The sequence below is a fragment of the Chrysochloris asiatica genome, unplaced genomic scaffold (genome assembly GCF_000296735.1).
Source record: "Chrysochloris asiatica unplaced genomic scaffold, ChrAsi1.0 scaffold00029, whole genome shotgun sequence".
Classification (NCBI taxonomy): Eukaryota; Metazoa; Chordata; class Mammalia; order Afrosoricida; family Chrysochloridae; genus Chrysochloris; species Chrysochloris asiatica.
Genome location: NW_006408547.1, coordinates 18,831,117 through 18,840,932, shown reverse-complemented (window position 1 = coordinate 18,840,932; position 9,816 = coordinate 18,831,117). Strand labels below are relative to the sequence as shown.

General features: G+C 43.4%; 1 protein-coding gene across 1 annotated transcript in view; it reads left to right on the top strand.

The window, feature by feature from the left end:
• CARS2 (cysteinyl-tRNA synthetase 2, mitochondrial (putative)) overlaps window positions 1–9,816 on the top strand; it is a 165,674-nt gene that overhangs the window by 104,172 nt on the left and 51,686 nt on the right. The gene's annotated exons all lie outside the window — the stretch shown is intronic.

Sequence of the window (9,816 nt, the reverse complement as noted above, 5' to 3'; positions counted from 1 at the left end):
AAATCTGCTGCACAATGCTCTTTAAATTGTTTAAGAGCAAAGAAGTCAGTTTGAGGACTAAGGTGCACCTGACCCAAGTCCTGGTATTTTCAATAACCTCACATGCATGCAAAAGTTGAACAGTGAATAAGGAAGACTGTAGGGGAATTGATGCATTTGAGTTATGATGTTGGAGGAGAATATTGAAAGTACCATGGACTACCAAAAGAACAAATAGATCTGTATTGGAAGAAATACAGCCAGAGTGCTCCTTGGAAGCCAGGATGGCCAGACTTCATCTTTTGGAATTTCCTACTTCGGACATGTTGTCAGGAAGGACCAGTCACTGGAGAAGGATAACATGTTTAGAAAGTGGAGGGTTGGAGAAAAGAGGAAGACCCCCAGTGAGATGGATTGGCACCGTGGCAGCATCAATGGGCTCAAACGTAGCAATGATTGTGAGGTTGGCCCAGGACTAGGCAGTGTTCCTTCTGTTGTGCATAGGGTCGCTATGAGTCGATACTGACTCGATGGCACCTAACAACAACAGGAATCTTTGATCAAAATGTTCATGTTCAATAAAGATAGCAAAGCACCATCCAGTTCTTCTGAACATCTTGGGAAAGGAAGTGGATGTTTCTAGTGCCAGTTAGCCACACGTTTTTTGTTTTTTTTTTGAAGTTTTGTAATGTATTCTTTCAATTATTTTTTTCTTTCTTTTTCTTTTATTTTCTTAGTGGTTACCATCAGTGTAACAACTTAGTTTAAAGCAATAACAATTTAGTTACAATGGTATCTTGTTGGAGAAAGGATTGAAGCCGTCAAACTATTTATTTTGCTTGGCTCCATCAATAACACTCACGGAAGCAGCAGTCAAGAAATCAAATGACATATTGCATTAAGCAAATCTGCTGCAGAAGAAATCTGTAACGTGTTCAAGAGCAAAAATGTCAGTTTGAGGACTAGGGTGAGCCAAGGCTTGGTATTTTCAATAGCCTGACATGCATGTGAAGGTTATACGTTGAAAAAGGAAGACCGTCAAAGAATCAATGCATTTGAATTCTGTCTGAGAAGAATATTGACAGTACCATGACTGCCACAAGAACAAACAAATCTATGTTGGAGGAAAAATAGCCAAAATGCTCCTTAGAAGCAAGATTTTGTCTCTCATACTTCGGACATGTTATCAGGAGTGACTCGTCCTTGAAAAAGAACATCATGCTTGGCAAAGCAATAATTGTGTTGTTACGTGCCTTTGAATCAGGTCTGACTCATGGCGACCCTGTAAAGGGTTTCTGGGGAATGACTGGTGAGTTTGAACCACCAACCTTGTGGGTACAGTAGAGTGTCAGCGAAAAAGATTTAAGACCCTCAATAAGATGTATTGACATTGTGCCAACAGCAATGGACTCAAATGTAACAGGAATTGTGAGGCTGGCTCAGAAGCGGGCAGTGTTTCATTTTGTGGTGCATGGGGTTATTACTAGTTGGAACTGACTCAGTGGCTCCTAACAATAACAAAAAATAATCTTTTGAGATGTTGGCAAGACAACGAAAATCCAAAGACAATATGGTCCCATCACTGGAAGCTTCCAAGGCCCTACCTTGTCAAGCTAGGGACTCTCTGGGCACAGACGGTAACAGGGTAGGGCTGAAAGGTCACGGAAGGTGGATGGCACCGTGGTGTGAGGATTTCATTTGTAGCCACGTGCTCCTTACAATGCGAATTTGACAGATGTAACTGGAACCCAAATGGGTTAAGTAAGCTTCTAGCTCCCAGCCAAACAGTTTCCCTATATCCCAGGCATCCAGTCTATAAGTTACATAGTCAGAAAGGTGTGTTTTTTTAAATTTCAAGTTAACTTTTTCCTGCCTTTCAAGTGATTTTTTGTTTTGTTTTGTTTTGTTTTTGGCTTTCTCTCTCTCTTTTTTAAATTCATTTTGACAAGCTTCAGTATACTCTCTAATCCCTGTAGCATGGACTGTCTGTAGGGGAGAGGAAGTAATAGCTGAGGGACAGCTGCCCACTCTAATTTGAGTGAGCCTCTTGTGTCCCAGTGTAACACTGTGGGTTAATGCGCCGAACTACAAAGTCAGTTTGAACTGCAAGATCGGTGGTTCAAACTCACCAGCTGCTCCTCGAAAACCTTATACAGGGTCGCTATGGGTCCGAACCGACTCAATGGTACTTGACAACAAGAATTAGCAGACAGCTAAGACTTGTTGTTTTCAGTGTCTGACAGCTCCCTGTCAGAGCTATATGCACATAGCCAGTAGCCAGTTGCCGCTGAGTTGCTTTTGACTCATGACGATTGCATGAGTAATTTCCTGTAGATAGATCAGCACGAGCTGGTCCCTATGAACGGGAGTGTAAAGATCCCCAAACTTTGGACTTCTCCAACATGATATGCCATTCTGTAGTCCGTGATCTCCACCGGCACTCCTCCCTCCTTCTCTGAGTTACAGGCTTCTGCAGCACACTGCTGTGTCTCACAGAATCTACCAACTGTCGAATGAAATGGCTCCTGTAGTTGTGGAGGTTGGCACATCCCACATCTGTAGTTGGGGGAATCTTCTCTCCACGCAGTCTCAAGAGCTGAGGGGCCCAGATCTGCACATCAGACGACAGGCTGTTGATGCACAAAGTTTGGGAGCTGGTGAATCCAGCCAGATGCAAGATCCAAGGCAAGGCAGTGAACTTTTTCAAAGCAGTCCTGACGTCAGATCCTGGTGTTTACCAGGGTGTTTACATGCCCCCAAGGGAAAGAAGGATGGTGTTAATAAGATGTTGCTGTTACGTGGCGTTGAGTCGTTGAGTCGGTTCCAAGTCATAGTGACACTATATAGGGTTTCCGAGTAGTTAGTGAGTTTGAACCGCTGACCTTGCGGTTCAAACCAACCTTAAGGACAAGTGCTTATCCTAGTAAAGTGGGGGCATGCTTAACCCTTATTTCACTGTGATCCTTACTCATTGGCAGCTCACTTCAAAATGTGTCTATAATCACAGGTATCTTGCTGCTGTTATTAAGTGCTGTTATTAAGTGCTGTTGAGTTCAAACAAAGTGACTGGTGGGTTTGAACCACCATCCTGGGAGTTAGCAGTCCATTGCTTATCCTACAGTGCCACACCAGCGTTGTTGTTGTTAAGTGCCGTCGAGTCAGTTCTGATTCATATTGACCCAGTATAGGGTTTCTGATGAGTGGCTGGTGAGCTTGAATGGTTGGTTTGTCTTGTGGTTCAAACTGAGCTTGCAGTTCAGCACATTAACCCTCAGCGCCATACTTGGAGAAGGCTAGGATTTACACTACATCACAGAAAGTAGAAATTTAGCTAGAAGGGCCATAATAAATAATTAGCTGTCCTGCCGTGATCCTGTGTGTGTCAGAGTAGATCTGTGTTCCATAGGGTTTTCAGTTGAAGTATATATCCAGGCCCATTGTCTGATTGGACATGGAACTCCGGCGTTTTGTTTCAGTGAGTAACCATGCTCTTGAATCGTTTCTGCTGCTCAGTGGCTCACAGGTGCATGTTGTTAAGTGCTGTCCTGTGTATAGGGTTTCCAAGGAGAGGCTGGTGCATTTGAACCTCTGACCTTGCAGTTAGCAGTTCAGTGCTTATCCTACAGCACCATACCAAGACTCCTATGCACATATAGAAGTTGAAAACAACAAATTGCTCATTATGATTGTAGCAAACCTGAAATTTATTAAAATATGCTGTGGTTAATGGACCCATTTTGTGTTACGCCCTGGGGAATCCCTTCTGTTGCTAGCCATATTTTATTTTATATATGTCAAATTAGAATCCAAGTCTGCAATTTAATTGGGCCTCATGATAGGTTTGGCATTGTACTATGAACCGGCAAGATGGAGAGGGGAATCATTTTCTGTAATAATCAGTTTATAGTCAGGAGAATATCGGATTGCTTAAGAGCAGGGGATTGGAGATGGTATGTGTGGGCCCCTTAGAGTCCACGTGTTTGTTCTGGAAATAGCGCTTCACCTAGTAGATACCCAAGTCAGCCGGGGTGCTGACAGGTGGGCTCAGGGAGGGGAGGTGCTCGTTGTGTAGACACTGCTTACCTGTCAGTTAAAGACTGTCTCCTAATAAGTCCGAGTGTTTACTAGGCTATTGGCTTGGTAGGTCCAGGTGTCCCTGTTGTGTGTTGCTGTTGCCATCAAGTCAATGTGGACTGGTAGCGTAGTGGGTATGAGTTGGGCTGCTAACCTCATGGTCAGCAGTTCAAAACTACCAGCAGTTCTGTGGGAGAAAGATAAGGCTTTCTGCTCCCGTAAAGATTTACAGCCTCGGAAACCCTGTGCAGGGTTGCTATGAGTCAGAACCGACTCCACGGCACACCACCATCACCACTACCACCAGTCTTAATGGGGGGGGAGTTCTAGTGTGGGGCTATAGGATAAGTACTCTACCATAAGGTCACCAGCTGCACCTTGGATTCTGTTCAGGGTCACTATGAGTTGGAACCGACTCGATGCCACTTAACAACAATCTTCATGGGAGCGAATCACCAGGTCTTTCTCCTGCACTTGGCTGAGTGGGTTCATGCAGCCAATTTCTTCAGTAAGCAGATGAACTCTTAATCATTGTACCACCTGGGGTCCTTGCTTAATAGAGGGCCTCTTCTCTCAAAACCAATTTGCTGCAGTCCTGAGCAGCTACGTCAAGGTTTTACTCGCTTCCAAACAGCAATTGTTGAAATGCCACATTGGGACAAGCTGAACCTACTTTTTCCACAGGATCACGTAATGAGTGTTTTATGTACACTGTGTTTTGTTTGCTATCTGTAGGGCAGAAATAACCACTGGTGAGATAGAGGGACAGAGAGTAAACAAAGATTACAAACTTTGTGCATTTAGTTAGAATCCATGGAAGGTTTCATTACATTGTTGTTATTGTCTTTAACACAGACTCTTTGTTATTAAGTGGTCATATCTGAGTCCAGTTTGTGTCTTTTGTAGCTAATGTTACGGCCCGTAAACAGAAGGCTTTTATCTCTGGCTCAGCAAGTCTGGGACTGAGCCAGCGGTGTGGATGTTGTGTACCATGTGTGTCCTGCATGCTGAAGTGAGGTGCTCCTAGGGGTCCCTTTTGTCTCCCTGACCAGGGGTGGGCCAAGAGCATTCCTACCAGTGACTGAAGCGTGAGCTTGTACTTTCTTTCCTGGGACCACTTATGAAGCGCTTAGTTAGCCTGAGCCCCTTTGTCTCCTCCCCACCCCAGCTCCACTCCGCATCCAAGCTCGTTAAAGTGCAGCCGTTCTTCAGATTACAAATGAACGCCATTTCTAAATCTATCTTTAAATTGGATGTGTATGTAAATCAGAACAGTTAGTAATCTGAAGTTAGTCAGTCAGTCAGTTAGATGGTTCTCTTACTTTAAGTATATACCTTTCTGAGTATAAAAAACATTAAATATGTTTAGATACACTAAAACATAATCTGTAGAAAGAGTTCTTTAAAAAATTGTTTCTTAGTTTTACTTATCATTCAGAGTCTGAGGCAGGGATTGTGTTCTTTAATTTATTAATGCAGGCTTCAACTAGAATGAAATCTCCCGTTTTTTCCTCAGCCTAACCATAAATGTGGATGTCAGTGTATTCAGACCATTAGCCACTGCCAAGCTTTTCCTGGAACTACTCCTCCCTGCTCCAGGGACATTCTCAGTCAGTCAGAAGAGAAAATGTTTTCAGTCTCCACTGCCTCACCTCTGGTTCCTCTGAGTGCAGAACATCCTTTTCATCAGTCCTCCGACCACACGGCGGGGCTGTTGCTTTCCTGTCTTTTAGGGTGAGGTTCATAAACCTGTGCCACAGATAAAGTTAACAACAGAACAGCTCTGACCTTGAACCTGATCACAGCATGTTTTTCAGGGCAAATGGGCTTCCTCCTATCAAGTACTGAGATTGCTGTGCTGTTGTTGGCAGGTGCTGGCAAGTCAGCTCCAACTCATGGCGACCCTGTTACGCACAACAGACCGAAACACTGTCGGTGTCTGCATCATCCTTACAATTGTGGTTACACTTGATCCCCTTGCTGCTACCTTTGTTACAGCCCATCTCTTTGGAGGTCTTCCTCTTTTTCACTGACCCTCCACTTTACCAAACATGATGTCCTTCGCCAGGAACTGGTCCCTCCTGATAAAACGTGTATGTTTGCAGCTCTTTCTCCTCATTTTGAGTTGTGCCCCATCAACAAGTGAAGGTCCTGAAAGCTGTACTGCATTTGTGTCATCACAGGCAAGTCTACTTTGAGGAGGCAGCTCTTCCCCAGTCGTATTCTGAGTGCCTTCCAACCTGAGGGGCTCATCTTCCAGGACTGTATCTGATCATGTTCTGCTCCTAGTCATACTACTGTCATCTTCTGGTACTATCTCTGACAGGATTCTGCTGCTACCCATAAGGTTTTCAGTGGTTGAACATTCAGAAGTAGGCTGCCTCTGGGTCTGGAAGCTCTGTTGAAAGCTGTCCACCATGGGTGACCCTGTTAGCGTTTCAGGTCCCAGTGGGACAGCTTCTTCCAGCATCATAGCAACACGCAGCCCCCTACAGTACTATAGACTGACAGAGGAGTGGTGGAAGGTTGAGATTGAACACTTAACCACTCAATGGGAGATGGTGCCCAGCTTCCATTATTGAATATTGAGGTCAAGGTTTTACAGAAGATGCTGATCAAAAGGGGGACACTTTGAAGAACAGAATTTCAAATTCTCACAGAATCCAGATTTTCTGGAGCCACTTAGTCTGCTTAACTTTCCAAAACTATTACTTTGAGAAATCTTTAAACATCAAACTGAAACTAACCCTTGATGTGTTCTTTGAACCCAATAATCGGTTAGCCTAATTGGAGAAGGGTACCTGCATTAGATGTTGGACTGTTGTAAAGAGTTATCTATGTGTCACCAAATTGTCAGGGCAACTCGAAAGGATAGAGGAGAAGCTTTGTGTTGATGCTGAAATGGTTTGGAAAAGGTCAAGAAAGGCAGTACCACTTGAAAAATCTATCCAATGTCTCTGAATTGTATATGTAAAAATTACTAAAGTTGTTGTTAGGTACTGTCCAGTCGGTAGTGAATCACGCACAACAATACAGAACACTGCACAGTCCTGCGCCAGCCTCACAGACATTGCGACGCTTGAGTCCATTGACAATATTCTGGTGCTCTTTATCATGTTTCAATATTCAGTAATCTGGTGCTGTCTGACAGGGTTCCACTGCTATTCATAAGGTTCAGTGACTCAATATTTGAAAGTAGTCCGTGTCTCCTTCTTGGTCTGTCTTCCTCTGGAAGCTCTGCTGAAACCTGTCCACCATGAGTGACCCTGCTGGTATTTAAAATACCATGGCCTAGCTTTCAGAATCACAGCAACACACATGCCCCCACAGCACAACCAGCTGACAAGACGAGTGGTGGTGGTTATGTGCTATCAAGTCAGTTCTGACTCATAATGACCCTATATTGTGTTTCCAAGGAATGGCTGGTGGAGTCCTGGTATGGCACTGTGGGTTAATGCTGTGGACTGCCAAGTCGGTTTGAGCCACAAGGTCGGTAGTTCAAGCTTACTGGCTGCTCCTTAGAAACCCGATACAGAGTCACTATGGTTGGAATTGACTGGACGGCACTTAACAACAACAAGGAACAGCTGGTAGATAGGAACTGCCGGACTTGCGGTTAGCAGTTTTGTTGTAGTTAAGTGCTCTCAAGTTGGTTCTAACTTGCTGTTGTTGTTGTTAGGTGCCATCAAGTCAGTACCAACCCATAGTGACATTATGCACAGCAGAACGAAACACTGCCCGATCCTGGCACTACTGTTGCCATGCTTGAGTTCATCGATGCTTCTGCTTGGCCAATCCATCTCGTTGGGGTCTTCCTCTTTTTCTCTGACCCTCCATCTTATCAAACATGATACCCTTCACTAGCAACTGTTCCCTCCTGACATTATGTCCAAAGTATGAGAGATGAAGTTTGGCCATCTTGGCCTCCAAGGAGCACTCTGGCTGCACATCTTCCAAAACGGGTCTATTGGTTCTTTTGGCAGCCCATGACACTTTGAATATTCTTCTCCAACACCATAACTCAAAAGCCTAAATTCTTTTACGGTCTTTCTTATTCACTGTCCAGCTTTTGCATGCATATGAGGTTATTGAAAATACCATGGTTTGGGTAAGGGACACCTTAGTCCTCAAGCTGACATCTTTGCTCTTCAGCATTTTAAAAGGTCTTGTGCAGCAGATTTGCCCAATGCAATACATCGTTTGATCTCTTGACTGCTGTTTCCATGAGTGTTGATAGTTGATCCAAGAAGAATGAAGTCCTTGACAACTTCAATCTTTTCTCCTTTGATAAGAGTGCTGCTTTTGGTCCAGTGGTGAGAATTTTTGTTTTCTTTATACTGAGATGCAATCCATATTGAAGGCTGTGCTCTTTGATCTTCATCAGTAAATGTTTTAAGTCGTGTTCACTTTCAGCAAGCAAGGTTGTATCATCTGCATATCCCCAGGTTGTTAATGAGTGTTTCTCCAATCCTGATAACACGTTTTTCTTCATAGAACCCAGCTTCTTGGATTATTTGCTCAGCATACAGGTTGAATAAGTATGGAGAAAGAATACAATCTTATTGCACACCTTTCTTAATTTTAAACCATTCAGTGTTCCCATGTTCTGTTCGAACAACTGCCTCTTTTCTTTGTCCAGGTACAGATTCCTCATGAGCACAATTAAGTGTTCTGGAATACTCATACTTTGCAATGTTGTCCATAGCTTGTCATGATCCACACAATCAAAAACCTTTGCATAGTCAATAAAGCACAGGTAAACATCTTTCTGATATTCTCTGCTTTCAGCCAAGATCCATTGGACATCAGCAATGATATCCTTCATTCCACGGCCTCTTCTGAATCTGTCTTGAACCTCTGGAATTCTCTGTCAGTGTATGCTTGCAGCCGTTTCTTTATTACCTTTAGTAAAACCTTATTCGCATGGGATATCAAAGAGATTGTTCTATGATTTCCGCATTCCGTTGGGTCACCTCTCTTTGGAATGGGCATACATATGGACTTCTTCCAATCAGTCGGCCAGATAGTTGTCTTCCAAATTTCTTGGCAGAGATGAGTTAGTGCCTCCTGTGCCACCTCACTTTCTTGAAAGATTTCCATTTTTATTCCGACAATTCCTGGCCCCTTGCTCTTTGCCAATTCCTTCATTGCACCTTAGACTTCCTCCTTCAGTATCATTGGCTCTTGATCCTATGCTACCTCTTGAAATCATTGAACATTAACCATTTCCTTTTGGTACAGTGACGCTGTGTGTTCCTTCCATCTTCTCTTGATGCCTTTTGCATCATTCAGTAATTTGCCCAGAGAATCTTTCAATAACGAAAGTCGAGGCTTGAATTTTTTTCTTCAGTTCCCGCAGCTTGAGAAATGCTGAGCGTGTTCTGACTTTTCGATTTTCGGATTCCAGATCTTTGCACATTTTGATGTAATATTTGGCTTTATCTTCTCGAGCTGATATTTGAAATTTTCTGTTCAGCTCTTGTCCCTCCTCATTTCTTCCATTTGCTTTAGCATCTCTGCGCTGGAGAGCAAGTTTCAGTGTCTCTTCTGGCATCCATTTTGAACTTTTCTTTCTTTCTTGTCTTCTTAATGACTTTTGGCTTTCTTCATGTATGATGCTCTTGATGTCAGCCCACAACTCTTCTGTCTTCGGTCTTTAGTATTTAACGTATCAAATCTGTTCTTCAAATGATCTCTAAATTCAGGTGGGATATATTCAAGGTCATATTTTGGCTCTCGTGGACTTGTTTTCATTTTCTTCAG